This window comes from Schistocerca gregaria, chromosome 2 (genome assembly GCF_023897955.1).
Source record: "Schistocerca gregaria isolate iqSchGreg1 chromosome 2, iqSchGreg1.2, whole genome shotgun sequence".
Lineage (NCBI taxonomy): Eukaryota > Metazoa > Arthropoda > Insecta > Orthoptera > Acrididae > Schistocerca > Schistocerca gregaria.
The window spans coordinates 771,348,297-771,364,388 of record NC_064921.1 but is presented as its reverse complement, the minus strand read 5'-3'; the positions used below and the strand labels follow the sequence as shown (position 1 = coordinate 771,364,388).

At 52.5% G+C, this 16,092-nt stretch overlaps 24 non-coding genes across 24 annotated transcripts; 5 read left to right on the top strand and 19 right to left on the bottom strand.

Annotated features, from left to right (window-relative positions):
• Positions 1-88: 88 nt before the first annotated feature.
• Positions 89-159, bottom strand: Trnag-gcc (transfer RNA glycine (anticodon GCC)). Its single transcript has one exon. It is a non-coding gene; the product is annotated as a tRNA-Gly (tRNA).
• A 341-nt stretch (positions 160-500) lies between these two features.
• On the top strand, positions 501-572 carry Trnag-ucc (transfer RNA glycine (anticodon UCC)). The gene has a single exon. It is a non-coding gene; the product is annotated as a tRNA-Gly (tRNA).
• Positions 573-1,158: 586 nt separating this feature from the next.
• On the bottom strand, positions 1,159-1,232 carry Trnai-aau (transfer RNA isoleucine (anticodon AAU)). The gene has a single exon. It is a non-coding gene; the product is annotated as a tRNA-Ile (tRNA).
• Positions 1,233-1,430: 198 nt separating this feature from the next.
• On the bottom strand, positions 1,431-1,502 carry Trnae-uuc (transfer RNA glutamic acid (anticodon UUC)). Its single transcript has one exon. It is a non-coding gene; the product is annotated as a tRNA-Glu (tRNA).
• A 296-nt stretch (positions 1,503-1,798) lies between these two features.
• Positions 1,799-1,871, bottom strand: Trnam-cau (transfer RNA methionine (anticodon CAU)). Its single transcript has one exon. It is a non-coding gene; the product is annotated as a tRNA-Met (tRNA).
• A 381-nt stretch (positions 1,872-2,252) lies between these two features.
• Positions 2,253-2,323, bottom strand: Trnag-gcc (transfer RNA glycine (anticodon GCC)). The gene has a single exon. It is a non-coding gene; the product is annotated as a tRNA-Gly (tRNA).
• A 341-nt stretch (positions 2,324-2,664) lies between these two features.
• Positions 2,665-2,736, top strand: Trnag-ucc (transfer RNA glycine (anticodon UCC)). The gene has a single exon. It is a non-coding gene; the product is annotated as a tRNA-Gly (tRNA).
• A 586-nt stretch (positions 2,737-3,322) lies between these two features.
• On the bottom strand, positions 3,323-3,396 carry Trnai-aau (transfer RNA isoleucine (anticodon AAU)). Its single transcript has one exon. It is a non-coding gene; the product is annotated as a tRNA-Ile (tRNA).
• A 198-nt stretch (positions 3,397-3,594) lies between these two features.
• Trnae-uuc (transfer RNA glutamic acid (anticodon UUC)) lies at positions 3,595-3,666 on the bottom strand. Its single transcript has one exon. It is a non-coding gene; the product is annotated as a tRNA-Glu (tRNA).
• A 296-nt stretch (positions 3,667-3,962) lies between these two features.
• Trnam-cau (transfer RNA methionine (anticodon CAU)) lies at positions 3,963-4,035 on the bottom strand. The gene has a single exon. It is a non-coding gene; the product is annotated as a tRNA-Met (tRNA).
• Positions 4,036-10,306: 6,271 nt separating this feature from the next.
• On the top strand, positions 10,307-10,378 carry Trnag-ucc (transfer RNA glycine (anticodon UCC)). Its single transcript has one exon. It is a non-coding gene; the product is annotated as a tRNA-Gly (tRNA).
• A 586-nt stretch (positions 10,379-10,964) lies between these two features.
• Positions 10,965-11,038, bottom strand: Trnai-aau (transfer RNA isoleucine (anticodon AAU)). The gene has a single exon. It is a non-coding gene; the product is annotated as a tRNA-Ile (tRNA).
• A 198-nt stretch (positions 11,039-11,236) lies between these two features.
• Trnae-uuc (transfer RNA glutamic acid (anticodon UUC)) lies at positions 11,237-11,308 on the bottom strand. Its single transcript has one exon. It is a non-coding gene; the product is annotated as a tRNA-Glu (tRNA).
• A 296-nt stretch (positions 11,309-11,604) lies between these two features.
• Positions 11,605-11,677, bottom strand: Trnam-cau (transfer RNA methionine (anticodon CAU)). Its single transcript has one exon. It is a non-coding gene; the product is annotated as a tRNA-Met (tRNA).
• Positions 11,678-12,058: 381 nt separating this feature from the next.
• Positions 12,059-12,129, bottom strand: Trnag-gcc (transfer RNA glycine (anticodon GCC)). Its single transcript has one exon. It is a non-coding gene; the product is annotated as a tRNA-Gly (tRNA).
• A 341-nt stretch (positions 12,130-12,470) lies between these two features.
• On the top strand, positions 12,471-12,542 carry Trnag-ucc (transfer RNA glycine (anticodon UCC)). The gene has a single exon. It is a non-coding gene; the product is annotated as a tRNA-Gly (tRNA).
• A 586-nt stretch (positions 12,543-13,128) lies between these two features.
• Trnai-aau (transfer RNA isoleucine (anticodon AAU)) lies at positions 13,129-13,202 on the bottom strand. The gene has a single exon. It is a non-coding gene; the product is annotated as a tRNA-Ile (tRNA).
• Positions 13,203-13,400: 198 nt separating this feature from the next.
• On the bottom strand, positions 13,401-13,472 carry Trnae-uuc (transfer RNA glutamic acid (anticodon UUC)). Its single transcript has one exon. It is a non-coding gene; the product is annotated as a tRNA-Glu (tRNA).
• A 296-nt stretch (positions 13,473-13,768) lies between these two features.
• Positions 13,769-13,841, bottom strand: Trnam-cau (transfer RNA methionine (anticodon CAU)). The gene has a single exon. It is a non-coding gene; the product is annotated as a tRNA-Met (tRNA).
• Positions 13,842-14,222: 381 nt separating this feature from the next.
• On the bottom strand, positions 14,223-14,293 carry Trnag-gcc (transfer RNA glycine (anticodon GCC)). The gene has a single exon. It is a non-coding gene; the product is annotated as a tRNA-Gly (tRNA).
• Positions 14,294-14,634: 341 nt separating this feature from the next.
• Trnag-ucc (transfer RNA glycine (anticodon UCC)) lies at positions 14,635-14,706 on the top strand. Its single transcript has one exon. It is a non-coding gene; the product is annotated as a tRNA-Gly (tRNA).
• Positions 14,707-15,292: 586 nt separating this feature from the next.
• Trnai-aau (transfer RNA isoleucine (anticodon AAU)) lies at positions 15,293-15,366 on the bottom strand. Its single transcript has one exon. It is a non-coding gene; the product is annotated as a tRNA-Ile (tRNA).
• Positions 15,367-15,564: 198 nt separating this feature from the next.
• On the bottom strand, positions 15,565-15,636 carry Trnae-uuc (transfer RNA glutamic acid (anticodon UUC)). Its single transcript has one exon. It is a non-coding gene; the product is annotated as a tRNA-Glu (tRNA).
• Positions 15,637-15,932: 296 nt separating this feature from the next.
• On the bottom strand, positions 15,933-16,005 carry Trnam-cau (transfer RNA methionine (anticodon CAU)). Its single transcript has one exon. It is a non-coding gene; the product is annotated as a tRNA-Met (tRNA).
• Positions 16,006-16,092: the final 87 nt, after the last annotated feature.

The window sequence follows — 16,092 nt, the reverse complement described above, 5'->3', positions numbered from 1 at the left end:
CAAAGGAATCCAGCTATACATTCTTGTGGATCGTGCATGTAAAGCGCGCAAGCCACACGGCAGCATTACCGCGGGAAAAGCAAAATGATGCATCGGCCGGGAATCGAACCCGGGCCGCCCGCGTGGCAGGCGAGCATTCTACCACTGAACCACCGATGCTCCGGCCGGTAGCAACTTCACGCTGCTTCCCGAGCAGTTGTCTTGAGGGAAAGTGGGACTGTCGTCAAGCGCCATAGCATTCTGTCGAGAAGATGCTGCAGACGCTGAACCCTGCACTGTACTGCTTAAAATCGCCGCCAGAACGCGGTCCTCTGCGTACTCTTGCGTCACCGGAGCCGACTCTTGCCAAAGGATGCGAAATGTGCGCGGATATGCTGTCCGAATGCGTCTGGATGTGCTCCCCTAGCCTACCTCGAAATGCGCCTGCCAGGTACCACCACCTTCGGCCGCTGCCGACAGGCGGGAAGCCGACACAGTGCGGCGCCGGGGCACTCGCTTGTGCGGTGGTGGTGTAATGGTCAGCATAGTTGCCTTCCAAGCAGTTGATCCGGGTTCGATTCCCGGCCACCGCAGCAGGCTTTTAATTTCGCGTTTGAGTACTTTTGCCACGCGCCTTGAAATTAATGTTTTTTTTTCCTCCCTGTTACTCGCTGCAGACCAGCCTGTAGTGTGTCTCGACTTGTCTCGACTTTGCGAGAGCTGACGCGAGAGCTGACGCTCTCAAATCGGCCTATATCAAAACAACAAGCACGAGAAACGACTGAGAGAGGTAAGGAGAGGCGAGGCGATGGACACACAGCACGCCCCTTCATTTCACGGTGGCGTCTCCCTGACCGAATCGGGCTGTGGCTCCGAAAACAAAGGAGAAAGAAAAATAGGAAGTAAAACTGCCGACAGTACCCTGTGTTCCGATGCACTTACCCGCCCAAGTACTGACAAGGGCCAAAGTTGTTACGCATCGGCAATCGGACATTTCCTTTCGTTTTCTCTTTATCGGTTGAGAACCAGTGTTTTGTGCACACTATGGCCATTGGCGAGTGAATGCTGTAGCGCTTCCCGACAGGTCGGGTTTGGAACCTCTGTCAACTTCCACGCAGGGTGGTCATCACACTCGCCAGCTGAAATCGGCGCTGCCTTTTCGTAGTAGTAAAAGCGTAGTGGCCCGTGGGGGGATCGAACCCACGACCTTCGCGTTATTAGCACGACGCTCTAACCAACTGAGCTAACGGGCCTCGACAGATGCAGTTGCTCAGGCCTACGCTGGAACCGTGTGGCATGAAGCCATACACCATTTCTATGGCCGTCGTGTGTCTGCTTCCCTCGTCTATATTCTGCTGACTGTCACGAAACAGTAGCTATATTGCGAGCAGGACGGGAAACGGCAGCTCGGACAGCTCAAACTTGTCACGAGTAGTGTGGAAAAAATTCCGTTCCGGTACCGGGAATCGAACCCGGGCCTCCTGGGTGAAAGCCAGGTATCCTAGCCACTAGACCACACCGGATCTGTGCGTCTCTTCGACGGTTCGGACGGTCCCTTGTCGCATTTCGTGCCGAGTCCCGCGTCGGCGCCCATCTCTCTTTGCGAGCATCTTTGCGCATGCTGACTGGCAAGGCGCGCACCTCAAACGTCTCAGAGCAATGCTTTTGGCTTCATGCTCTGCTGGGAGAAGAGAAAAAGGGAAGCTGTAAGTAGCAATAACAGGAAGTAAACATTTTCCCGCTGAAGCGTTGTGGATAACAAACAAGAAATAAGTTGGGGCCCCAGCAACAGCACCACCATCAGTCACAGAAAATTAAATGCCCCGGGTGAGGATCGAACTCACGACCTTAAGATTATGAGACTTACGCGCTGCCTACTGCGCTACCGAGGCACCGGTGAACCGTTTGTCCTGGAAACTGGGTAAGTATCATACCCAATGTTAGACGTGAAGACACTGTACTTCCTGGATAACGTGTTCTGTTTGCTACACGTCCATTGCCGGCCCAGTTAATTGCGGTGTTGCTGCAGCTTTTGCAACGATAGGCAGCACTCCTTGTCGTTAAAGTTCAGTGCCTCGGAGGCACCTGGACACAGCAACTTGTGAGGCCAGGCCGACGCTAGTCTGTAGAACATGATGCGAGCGTCCCAGTGGGGACCCGCTAGTGCTGCGTTCTCGGTTCTTCTCAAAGGAATCCAGCTATACATTCTTGTGGATCGTGCATGTAAAGCGCGCAAGCCACACGGCAGCATTACCGCGGGAAAAGCAAAATGATGCATCGGCCGGGAATCGAACCCGGGCCGCCCGCGTGGCAGGCGAGCATTCTACCACTGAACCACCGATGCTCCGGCCGGTAGCAACTTCACGCTGCTTCCCGAGCAGTTGTCTTGAGGGAAAGTGGGACTGTCGTCAAGCGCCATAGCATTCTGTCGAGAAGATGCTGCAGACGCTGAACCCTGCACTGTACTGCTTAAAATCGCCGCCAGAACGCGGTCCTCTGCGTACTCTTGCGTCACCGGAGCCGACTCTTGCCAAAGGATGCGAAATGTGCGCGGATATGCTGTCCGAATGCGTCTGGATGTGCTCCCCTAGCCTACCTCGAAATGCGCCTGCCAGGTACCACCACCTTCGGCCGCTGCCGACAGGCGGGAAGCCGACACAGTGCGGCGCCGGGGCACTCGCTTGTGCGGTGGTGGTGTAATGGTCAGCATAGTTGCCTTCCAAGCAGTTGATCCGGGTTCGATTCCCGGCCACCGCAGCAGGCTTTTAATTTCGCGTTTGAGTACTTTTGCCACGCGCCTTGAAATTAATGTTTTTTTTTCCTCCCTGTTACTCGCTGCAGACCAGCCTGTAGTGTGTCTCGACTTGTCTCGACTTTGCGAGAGCTGACGCGAGAGCTGACGCTCTCAAATCGGCCTATATCAAAACAACAAGCACGAGAAACGACTGAGAGAGGTAAGGAGAGGCGAGGCGATGGACACACAGCACGCCCCTTCATTTCACGGTGGCGTCTCCCTGAGGGAATCGGGCTGTGGCTCCGAAAACAAAGGAGAAAGAAAAATAGGAAGTAAAACTGCCGACAGTACCCTGTGTTCCGATGCACTTACCCGCCCAAGTACTGACAAGGGCCAAAGTTGTTACGCATCGGCAATCGGACATTTCCTTTCGTTTTCTCTTTATCGGTTGAGAACCAGTGTTTTGTGCACACTATGGCCATTGGCGAGTGAATGCTGTAGCGCTTCCCGACAGGTCGGGTTTGGAACCTCTGTCAACTTCCACGCAGGGTGGTCATCACACTCGCCAGCTGAAATCGGCGCTGCCTTTTCGTAGTAGTAAAAGCGTAGTGGCCCGTGGGGGGATCGAACCCACGACCTTCGCGTTATTAGCACGACGCTCTAACCAACTGAGCTAACGGGCCTCGACAGATGCAGTTGCTCAGGCCTACGCTGGAACCGTGTGGCATGAAGCCATACACCATTTCTATGGCCGTCGTGTGTCTGCTTCCCTCGTCTATATTCTGCTGACTGTCACGAAACAGTAGCTATATTGCGAGCAGGACGGGAAACGGCAGCTCGGACAGCTCAAACTTGTCACGAGTAGTGTGGAAAAAATTCCGTTCCGGTACCGGGAATCGAACCCGGGCCTCCTGGGTGAAAGCCAGGTATCCTAGCCACTAGACCACACCGGATCTGTGCGTCTCTTCGACGGTTCGGACGGTCCCTTGTCGCATTTCGTGCCGAGTCCCGCGTCGGCGCCCATCTCTCTTTGCGAGCATCTTTGTGCATGCTGACTGGCAAGGCGCGCACCTCAAACGTCTCAGAGCAATGCTTTTGGCTTCATGCTCTGCTGGGAGAAGAGAAAAAGGGAAGCTGTAAGTAGCAATAACAGGAAGTAAACATTTTCCCGCTGAAGCGTTGTGGATAACAAACAAGAAATAAGTTGGGGCCCCAGCAACAGCACCACCATCAGTCACAGAAAATTAAATGCCCCGGGTGAGGATCGAACTCACGACCTTAAGATTATGAGACTTACGCGCTGCCTACTGCGCTACCGAGGCACCGGTGAACCGTTTGTCCTGGAAACTGGGTAAGTATCATACCCAATGTTAGACGTGAAGACACTGTACTTCCTGGATAACGTGTTCTGTTTGCTACACGTCCATTGCCGGCCCAGTTAATTGCGGTGTTGCTGCAGCTTTTGCAACGATAGGCAGCACTCCTTGTCGTTAAAGTTCAGTGCCTCGGAGGCACCTGGACACAGCAACTTGTGAGGCCAGGCCGACGCTAGTCTGTAGAACATGATGCGAGCGTCCCAGTGGGGACCCGCTAGTGCTGCGTTCTCGGTTCTTCTCAAAGGAATCCAGCTATACATTCTTGTGGATCGTGCATGTAAAGCGCGCAAGCCACACGGCAGCATTACCGCGGGAAAAGCAAAATGATGCATCGGCCGGGAATCGAACCCGGGCCGCCCGCGTGGCAGGCGAGCATTCTACCACTTTTTTTTTTCTTTTTTTTTTTTTAGGGCCTCCCAACTCCCCTTATAGCCCTCCTTACTCTCACCAAATTATGCCTTCTTCGGCGAGCTTCAACGCTGTAGTTGCTGGACTGTCGAATTCCGTTGAACATAGGAATAATTTTAAAACAAAATCATCTTCATCTCAGATGGTATGGGGTCCTCTTCCACAGAAAATGATGAAAGAAAAGGAATTATAGCTCTGAATTCGTGGACGGTATTCTTTCATCCACCGGTTCAACACGTCTTCTGGTATGTCAACTAAACTCCAATTCTACTTAAAAGGAAAATCTTCTCCCTCTGGCCGAGCGTGAGTCACCCCGGTTGAGGAGAGAGTGTATGGCGTTGTTCGCATCACACAAATAAAATATAAATTCACGTAAAGTAATTAAATGAAATCTCGACAGTCCGGGAACGGAAAAAAAAAAATTCTGCAATCATGAACGTTCCACATAAAAACAAGCTATATCGTCCAAAATTTCTCATGAAGCCTCGTGAACAAAATTAACGTTCTCAAAATTAAAAGAACACTCCTCTCTTGGAAATAAAACCTGATGGGCCCTAGTTGTTTTGATGGCACAATCCATCAGCCATAATTCAAACAAAGCAAGTAAAAGAGAGAAAAAATAAGTAAAAAGTGGAACGCGGGAACTCAGTAATCTCACTTCAAGGTGTTGTTCGCATGTCTATTTCATAGCCGTAATCCAATGCAGCCTTCAAAAAATTTGCAAACAATTCGCGAATTTTAACGCAGTCTTTCAGTTTCACATACTGGGCCCACAAATAGTCCAGGTATATCACAGTATCAGTGACGGCCATATCTATAAGGGCATAAATTGTATGCCCTAAGATCCAGACAGTGGCATTATTCTTCGTCCGCGGGAAGGCTTTGAAGTTAGGCACTACCACACGACGAACAGACACGAGGTGAGGTGGTGTTCTATTAATGTGGGATACCATTCGTTGACACAGCCGCCATACCGTCGACACCGATGCACATTCAAATCGATGTTCCCGTGTGTCCACATCTCCACATCTTCCGCAGTTGGCAGAGGGGAGGAGATGAATGTCAGCAAGTCGCTGGTTCGTCGCTAAGGTGTTGTTGACGATCTTGAACCAGAGCGCACTCACGTCCGACGGCAACACCGGGTTGTTGATGTTGACCCACACATTCACCCATTCCACTGTGGGGTTCCGGAGCACCAGTTTATGACGCGGTGGTTGTCCAGTCAGGGCAACGTAGAGGCTGCGGGCGGTCCTGTGCCTGTCGGTAGCCGTTGACAGAGCGTAGCTTCTCGCTAAAAAGTACTCCCGTATGTAGGACATCTTGTACGGGATGGCCGCAAGAGAAAGGGGCGCCACTTCAGAGTGTGGGCGGTAGAGCTCCAGAAGTGCCGCGGTGGTCCCTGTCGGGATGTCGGACTGCAGGGTGGCTGTCCGGTGGACGAGCAGCGCGTCGCACTTGCGTGGAACGTCGGAGAAACCGAGGCCGCCAAGTTGCCGGTCGATGGCACAGGTCGAAGCCTTGACTTTAAAAATTTCGTGCCGCCACAGGAGCCAGTAGACCGCCTGTGAGATCGCCCTCCCTATCTGCTTCGGAACACTAAGCAATTGGGCGATGTACCACGCATTTGATAAGATGAAAGTGTTAATAACAGCCACACGTTGATGTAAGTTGAGTCGGCGACCTGAGTGGCTACGACATAGGGCCTTCACAGTACCAAGAATTCGCCTCCAGTTTAAAACTTGCATTTTTTGGGGGCACGCTACAATGTCGAGTCCTAGAATTTTGTGGGTGTGCACAACGCGGAACCAGTCCTGTTCAGCATACAGACCCCGCCGACCCAGCGGTACTAACACTGTTTTCCGCGTATTTAGAACGGCGCCAGAGGCACGTTCGTATAACAGCAAAACATCGCGCACTCTGTCCAAGTCGTGTGTCCGCCCCATGAAAAGTCCCACGTCGTCAGCGTAGGCAGCACATTTGAGAGAGACCTGACAGACCTGGACACCCTCAATGATGCGGCCGACTGCGCGCAAAAACGGGTCGAGCGCAATGACGAATAGGGGCATTGCTAAAGGACAGCCCTGTCTGACCGACCTTGTGATGGGGATGGGCGCCGACTGCCAACCATTGATTACAATTATTGAAGTCGCCGACGTTAAAAGATTCCTTAAAGCGGTGAGAAAGTGGCCGCCGAACCCCAGTTTTGTCATTACGGAGAAAAGATAATCGTGTCCGATACGGTCAAATGCATTGGCAAAGTCGATGGAGAGAATTCCAGCGGACAGGCCGTTTATGGACGCGTATGCGACCACGTCTCGATATGAAGCCACCGCATGAAAGATGCTGCGACGTTTCACACCACACGACTGGAACGGACTGATGACCTTGTCCATGACCACACTGAGTTTCGTTGCAAGGCACCGCGCTGCCAGTTTATAATCTGCATTTAAAAGTGTGATAGGGCGTAGCGCCTCAACACGGCATGCTGTCGGTGTCTTTGGAATCAAAATAATACGCCCTTCAACGAACTTCGAAGGGACCGCAGCACCACGAACAATTTCATTTATCATGGTCGTCAATGTCTCACCGAAAATATCCCAATAAGCCAGGTAAAATTCTACTGGAAGGCCATCGGGACCTGGAGACTTCCCCCGACGACACGAGCGCAACACATCTTTCACATCGGCCAGTGACATCATCTCATCCAGTGACTGTCGGTCAGAGTCGGAGATGACAGGATCCAATTCATCTAACAGAAACGAAAGTGCTACATCGTCGACAGCGATCCGTCCGAACAATCTCTTAAAATGGTCGGAGACATGGGGAACGATCTCATGCTTCGCCGTGAGACGAGCACCAGTGTCCGTGATGAGAGCGGTAATTACTTTCCTCCGCGCCAACCGTTTCTCGCGTGCCAAGTGGTAAAGCGTTGGCACCTCTTCAAGTGTTGCACACAGCGGTCGGCTCCGGATCAGAAGTCCTTTCGCCTTTTGGAGTTGAAGATTGAGTATCTTATTTTGAATCCTACGTAAACGTGCGCGTAAGTTTTGACCAGGCGCCACGGGTGCATCCAGCGCATCTTGTAGGCACTGCTGATAAAAGGCAATGGTGCGCCTCTCCCAAAACGACACCTCCCTTGCATACCGCATCGCAACATTGCGCAACTGCGGTTTGGCTAAGTCGACCCACCAATGTAAGACTGAGGCATAACTTCCCCGTTTTTCAAAACAAAGCTGCCACATATTTTGAATCTCGCAACGTAAACCGGCGGCAGAGAGATGACGGGTATTGAGTTTCCAAACACGGCAAGGTGGAGCCTGCCTATTGGTCTGTAGGTGCATGTCACACACAACTCCGCAGTGATCACTAAAAGCGACGGGATGTACCGCTACTCTCTGAAGACAGGATTGAAGTGGCCGCGATACATAAATTCGATCAAGTCTGCTGGCACCGTTCTGATAAAAATGTGTGTACTGCGTTGTGACAGGATGAAAATGTCGCCAAACATCGATCAGATCATTGGTCACAATTAGTTGCGAAAGTTCCGGGCACATGGTAGCCGTTGGAAATTGATCGACAGCGGCAGTAACACAGTTAAAGTCACCGCCGACTATTACATTGCGGGATGACGCAAAGAACGGAACTACATCTTGGTTAAAAAACACAGATCGAGCACGTTTGTGGTCGGTGCCACTCGGCGCGTATACATTAATAAAGGTGACATCCTGGATCGTACATGTAAGGAGGCGGCCATTCGGTAAAGATTGAACGTCAGTTGGTTGCAATCCTTTTTTATAAAGAACGGCGGTGCCACAAGTACCATCAACATTTATGTTATAGATGACATCATAACCAGGAACGTTATCGAATCGCTTAACTGTAACTTCTTGGAGCAATGCAATGTCATAGCCTCCCAAAGTTAAAAAGTCAATAAAACATGCAATCTTGTGCGCAGCTAGTATGCGATTGACATTTAGTGATAAAACTGAGAAAATCTTTAGATGTTGACGAGCGGCGGCCATTTAAAACACAAACATTCAAATATTAGCAAGAAATAGGAGAAACGAAAGCTGCAGATGTTGCGTTTGAAGCATGCTAATATATTGCCAAGAAGCGCTGCAATGTATCACGTAACACGTGGACAATACAGTGTAGAAAATATCCTTCATCGTGCAGGAACTGCAGAACAGAATTCTCATGTGAAATGGGCACGAACTGCAGCGGGCCCGCCTAAAAGCCGCTAGTGGGCTCCAGGGTCGTCCTCCTCCTGCTTCCACCAGGGCGTCTCCGCTGGTCGGTCGGTCTGCTGGTCGCGACCGCCAGCGGTGTCTGTGGACGTGGCTCCTTTCGCCTGTGTTGTCGCTGTACCGGCGGCCGACGTCACCGAATGCCTGCGCGTGCGCTGGGGGACCTGCTCGCTACTTTGCTCGCTTTTTCGCTTCGCAGCATGCGCACCCTGTTCGCGTGCCGTATTCAGGAGAACCTTGAGCTGTGCTGTTTGTTCCCTTATACGCTCCTGGCGCCCAGTGCTTTCAGAGGAAGGGGGGCACGATGTCTGAACCTCACTCTCACTGCCACTCTCTGATACAGGGCTGCACGGCATATCATCAGACTGCTGACTCCTAGTACCCTTATTTTTATTTTTCTTCGTACGCCCTTTCCTCGGTGCGAGGGTTACCTCTTCAGGTGGAGGAGGCGGGGGTAAGGTGATGTCCATCGCTTCCGGAATAGCAACTGGTGAATGCTCCGAAACATCTGGGATCTCCGGAGTAACTGCATCCGACGCTACAACAGCCGAGGACAAAATGGGAGCGTCTTCCATCCGGTCCTGTGGTGCCTCGACAGTAACAGTCACCTCACTTGGCACGTCCTCAGCACGAATGGGGTCGGCTTGTCGGGGTTGTGGTACGGTGCCCGCTACGATTTCACTCATTAGTGGCACAAAGTGGCCGCCGGTAGCCGCCGCGTCACTACGTGGGAGCTGCACGGGTCTTCGACGGGTACAGTCTGCACGTAAATGCTCAGTGGAATGACAAATTGAGCACGTGGGTGGCTGGCCGATATAACTCACTTGAGCTCTACAGCCCGCAATCATTACATAAGATGGAATGTGTCTCTTTAAATCAATGCGGACACTACGTACGCCACTATTAACCTGGTACCGGTACGCACTAGACCACTTTTCATTAACAACCGACGACACTACGCCGTACTGAGTTAGAGCACGTGCAATTAAATCGTTACCACATTCAGGAGGCACATTAAATACTCGGACCGTTCTAACGCCATAACCCGAGGGCACAATTTGAACATCACTGACTGTGCCATTGATATGCCTAAATTTACGCACGCCGCCAAATTTCTCTACAAACTTTTCACAGATGTCACCGGAAAAGAACTTCAAAAATAGCGAATATTGCGCAAAATCCAATTGAAATGTGTCTACTAGATCTTCCGGGATTTTCAAATCTTCAAATATAAATTCGTGGATTTCAAACGCGGTGGGCCTCAAAGCATTTCTATCGAACACAAACTGTGCAGTGTTTGTCCTAGTAATTGCCGACATGGTACTCACGTTGATTAAACTTGAACACGTGGACCTCGAAACACTCGCTGAGCGCCGCCCCGCGATGTAAACAAAGCCGCAACCGCTCCGCCGCTCCGCGCGATGTGCGCGGATATGCTGTCCGAATGCGTCTGGATGTGCTCCCCTAGCCTACCTCGAAATGCGCCTGCCAGGTACCACCACCTTCGGCCGCTGCCGACAGGCGGGAAGCCGACACAGTGCGGCGCCGGGGCACTCGCTTGTGCGGTGGTGGTGTAATGGTCAGCATAGTTGCCTTCCAAGCAGTTGATCCGGGTTCGATTCCCGGCCACCGCAGCAGGCTTTTAATTTCGCGTTTGAGTACTTTTGCCACGCGCCTTGAAATTAATGTTTTTTTTTCCTCCCTGTTACTCGCTGCAGACCAGCCTGTAGTGTGTCTCGACTTGTCTCGACTTTGCGAGAGCTGACGCGAGAGCTGACGCTCTCAAATCGGCCTATATCAAAACAACAAGCACGAGAAACGACTGAGAGAGGTAAGGAGAGGCGAGGCGATGGACACACAGCACGCCCCTTCATTTCACGGTGGCGTCTCCCTGACCGAATCGGGCTGTGGCTCCGAAAACAAAGGAGAAAGAAAAATAGGAAGTAAAACTGCCGACAGTACCCTGTGTTCCGATGCACTTACCCGCCCAAGTACTGACAAGGGCCAAAGTTGTTACGCATCGGCAATCGGACATTTCCTTTCGTTTTCTCTTTATCGGTTGAGAACCAGTGTTTTGTGCACACTATGGCCATTGGCGAGTGAATGCTGTAGCGCTTCCCGACAGGTCGGGTTTGGAACCTCTGTCAACTTCCACGCAGGGTGGTCATCACACTCGCCAGCTGAAATCGGCGCTGCCTTTTCGTAGTAGTAAAAGCGTAGTGGCCCGTGGGGGGATCGAACCCACGACCTTCGCGTTATTAGCACGACGCTCTAACCAACTGAGCTAACGGGCCTCGACAGATGCAGTTGCTCAGGCCTACGCTGGAACCGTGTGGCATGAAGCCATACACCATTTCTATGGCCGTCGTGTGTCTGCTTCCCTCGTCTATATTCTGCTGACTGTCACGAAACAGTAGCTATATTGCGAGCAGGACGGGAAACGGCAGCTCGGACAGCTCAAACTTGTCACGAGTAGTGTGGAAAAAATTCCGTTCCGGTACCGGGAATCGAACCCGGGCCTCCTGGGTGAAAGCCAGGTATCCTAGCCACTAGACCACACCGGATCTGTGCGTCTCTTCGACGGTTCGGACGGTCCCTTGTCGCATTTCGTGCCGAGTCCCGCGTCGGCGCCCATCTCTCTTTGCGAGCATCTTTGCGCATGCTGACTGGCAAGGCGCGCACCTCAAACGTCTCAGAGCAATGCTTTTGGCTTCATGCTCTGCTGGGAGAAGAGAAAAAGGGAAGCTGTAAGTAGCAATAACAGGAAGTAAACATTTTCCCGCTGAAGCGTTGTGGATAACAAACAAGAAATAAGTTGGGGCCCCAGCAACAGCACCACCATCAGTCACAGAAAATTAAATGCCCCAGGTGAGGATCGAACTCACGACCTTAAGATTATGAGACTTACGCGCTGCCTACTGCGCTACCGAGGCACCAGTGAACCGTTTGTCCTGGAAACTGGGTAAGTATCATACCCAATGTTAGACGTGAAGACACTGTACTTCCTGGATAACGTGTTCTGTTTGCTACACGTCCATTGCCGGCCCAGTTAATTGCGGTGTTGCTGCAGCTTTTGCAACGATAGGCAGCACTCCTTGTCGTTAAAGTTCAGTGCCTCGGAGGCACCTGGACACAGCAACTTGTGAGGCCAGGCCGACGCTAGTCTGTAGAACATGATGCGAGCGTCCCATTGGGGACCCGCTAGTGCTGCGTTCTCGGTTCTTCTCAAAGGAATCCAGCTATACATTCTTGTGGATCGTGCATGTAAAGCGCGCAAGCCACACGGCAGCATTACCGCGGGAAAAGCAAAATGATGCATCGGCCGGGAATCGAACCCGGGCCGCCCGCGTGGCAGGCGAGCATTCTACCACTGAACCACCGATGCTCCGGCCGGTAGCAACTTCACGCTGCTTCCCGAGCAGTTGTCTTGAGGGAAAGTGGGACTGTCGTCAAGCGCCATAGCATTCTGTCGAGAAGATGCTGCAGACGCTGAACCCTGCACTGTACTGCTTAAAATCGCCGCCAGAACGCGGTCCTCTGCGTACTCTTGCGTCACCGGAGCCGACTCTTGCCAAAGGATGCGAAATGTGCGCGGATATGCTGTCCGAATGCGTCTGGATGTGCTCCCCTAGCCTACCTCGAAATGCGCCTGCCAGGTACCACCACCTTCGGCCGCTGCCGACAGGCGGGAAGCCGACACAGTGCGGCGCCGGGGCACTCGCTTGTGCGGTGGTGGTGTAATGGTCAGCATAGTTGCCTTCCAAGCAGTTGATCCGGGTTCGATTCCCGGCCACCGCAGCAGGCTTTTAATTTCGCGTTTGAGTACTTTTGCCACGCGCCTTGAAATTAATGTTTTTTTTTCCTCCCTGTTACTCGCTGCAGACCAGCCTGTAGTGTGTCTCGACTTGTCTCGACTTTGCGAGAGCTGACGCGAGAGCTGACGCTCTCAAATCGGCCTATATCAAAACAACAAGCACGAGAAACGACTGAGAGAGGTAAGGAGAGGCGAGGCGATGGACACACAGCACGCCCCTTCATTTCACGGTGGCGTCTCCCTGACCGAATCGGGCTGTGGCTCCGAAAACAAAGGAGAAAGAAAAATAGGAAGTAAAACTGCCGACAGTACCCTGTGTTCCGATGCACTTACCCGCCCAAGTACTGACAAGGGCCAAAGTTGTTACGCATCGGCAATCGGACATTTCCTTTCGTTTTCTCTTTATCGGTTGAGAACCAGTGTTTTGTGCACACTATGGCCATTGGCGAGTGAATGCTGTAGCGCTTCCCGACAGGTCGGGTTTGGAACCTCTGTCAACTTCCACGCAGGGTGGTCATCACACTCGCCAGCTGAAATCGGCGCTGCCTTTTCGTAGTAGTAAAAGCGTAGTGGCCCGTGGGGGGATCGAACCCACGACCTTCGCGTTATTAGCACGACGCTCTAACCAACTGAGCTAACGGGCCTCGACAGACGCAGTTGCTCAGGCCTACGCTGGAACCGTGTGGCATGAAGCCATACACCATTTCTATGGCCGTCGTGTGTCTGCTTCCCTCGTCTATATTCTGCTGACTGTCACGAAACAGTAGCTATATTGCGAGCAGGACGGGAAACGGCAGCTCGGACAGCTCAAACTTGTCACGAGTAGTGTGGAAAAAATTCCGTTCCGGTACCGGGAATCGAACCCGGGCCTCCTGGGTGAAAGCCAGGTATCCTAGCCACTAGACCACACCGGATCTGTGCGTCTCTTCGACGGTTCGGACGGTCCCTTGTCGCATTTCGTGCCGAGTCCCGCGTCGGCGCCCATCTCTCTTTGCGAGCATCTTTGCGCATGCTGACTGGCAAGGCGCGCACCTCAAACGTCTCAGAGCAATGCTTTTGGCTTCATGCTCTGCTGGGAGAAGAGAAAAAGGGAAGCTGTAAGTAGCAATAACAGGAAGTAAACATTTTCCCGCTGAAGCGTTGTGGATAACAAACAAGAAATAAGTTGGGGCCCCAGCAACAGCACCACCATCAGTCACAGAAAATTAAATGCCCCGGGTGAGGATCGAACTCACGACCTTAAGATTATGAGACTTACGCGCTGCCTACTGCGCTACCGAGGCACCGGTGAACCGTTTGTCCTGGAAACTGGGTAAGTATCATACCCAATGTTAGACGTGAAGACACTGTACTTCCTGGATAACGTGTTCTGTTTGCTACACGTCCATTGCCGGCCCAGTTAATTGCGGTGTTGCTGCAGCTTTTGCAACGATAGGCAGCACTCCTTGTCGTTAAAGTTCAGTGCCTCGGAGGCACCTGGACACAGCAACTTGTGAGGCCAGGCCGACGCTAGTCTGTAGAACATGATGCGAGCGTCCCAGTGGGGACCCGCTAGTGCTGCGTTCTCGGTTCTTCTCAAAGGAATCCAGCTATACATTCTTGTGGATCGTGCATGTAAAGCGCGCAAGCCACACGGCAGCATTACCGCGGGAAAAGCAAAATGATGCATCGGCCGGGAATCGAAACCGGGCCGCCCGCGTGGCAGGCGAGCATTCTACCACTGAACCACCGATGCTCCGGCCGGTAGCAACTTCACGCTGCTTCCCGAGCAGTTGTCTTGAGGGAAAGTGGGACTGTCGTCAAGCGCCATAGCATTCTGTCGAGAAGATGCTGCAGACGCTGAACCCTGCACTGTACTGCTTAAAATCGCCGCCAGAACGCGGTCCTCTGCGTACTCTTGCGTCACCGGAGCCGACTCTTGCCAAAGGATGCGAAATGTGCGCGGATATGCTGTCCGAATGCGTCTGGATGTGCTCCCCTAGCCTACCTCGAAATGCGCCTGCCAGGTACCACCACCTTCGGCCGCTGCCGACAGGCGGGAAGACGACACAGTGCGGCGCCGGGGCACTCGCTTGTGCGGTGGTGGTGTAATGGTCAGCATAGTTGCCTTCCAAGCAGTTGATCCGGGTTCGATTCCCGGCCACCGCAGCAGGCTTTTAATTTCGCGTTTGAGTACTTTTGCCACGCGCCTTGAAATTAATGTATTTTTTTCCTCCCTGTTACTCGCTGCAGACCAGCCTGTAGTGTGTCTCGACTTGTCTCGACTTTGCGAGAGCTGACGCGAGAGCTGACGCTCTCAAATCGGCCTATATCAAAACAACAAGCACGAGAAACGACTGAGAGAGGTAAGGAGAGGCGAGGCGATGGACACACAGCACGCCCCTTCATTTCACGGTGGCGTCTCCCTGACCGAATCGGGCTGTGGCTCCGAAAACAAAGGAGAAAGAAAAATAGGAAGTAAAACTGCCGACAGTACCCTGTGTTCCGATGCACTTACCCGCCCAAGTACTGACAAGGGCCAAAGTTGTTACGCATCGGCAATCGGACATTTCCTTTCGTTTTCTCTTTATCGGTTGAGAACCAGTGTTTTGTGCACACTATGGCCATTGGCGAGTGAATGCTGTAGCGCTTCCCGACAGGTCGGGTTTGGAACCTCTGTCAACTTCCACGCAGGGTGGTCATCACACTCGCCAGCTGAAATCGGCGCTGCCTTTTCGTAGTAGTAAAAGCGTAGTGGCCCGTGGGGGGATCGAACCCACGACCTTCGCGTTATTAGCACGACGCTCTAACCAACTGAGCTAATGGGCCTCGACAGATGCAGTTGCTCAGGCCTACGCTGGAACCGTGTGGCATGAAGCCATACACCATTTCTATGGCCGTCGTGTGTCTGCTTCCCTCGTCTATATTCTGCTGACTGTCACGAAACAGTAGCTATATTGCGAGCAGGACGGGAAACGGCAGCTCGGACAGCTCAAACTTGTCACGAGTAGTGTGGAAAAAATTCCGTTCCGGTACCGGGAATCGAACCCGGGCCTCCTGGGTGAAAGCCAGGTATCCTAGCCACTAGACCACACCGGATCTGTGCGTCTCTTCGACGGTTCGGACGGTCCCTTGTCGCATTTCGTGCCGAGTCCCGCGTCGGCGCCCATCTCTCTTTGCGAGCATCTTTGCGCATGCTGACTGGCAAGGCGCGCACCTCAAACGTCTCAGAGCAATGCTTTTGGCTTCATGCTCTGCTGGGAGAAGAGAAAAAGGGAAGCTGTAAGTAGCAATAACAGGAAGTAAACATTTTCCCGCTGAAGCGTTGTGGATAACAAACAAGAAATAAGTTGGGGCCCCAGCAACAGCACCACCATCAGTCACAGAAAATTAAATGCCCCGGGTGAGGATCGAACTCACGACCTTAAGATTATGAGACTTACGCGCTGCCTACTGCGCTACCGAGGCACCGGTGAACCCTTTGTCCTGGAAACTGGGTAAGTATCATACCCAATGTTAGACGTGAAGACACTGTACTTCCTGGATAACGTGTTC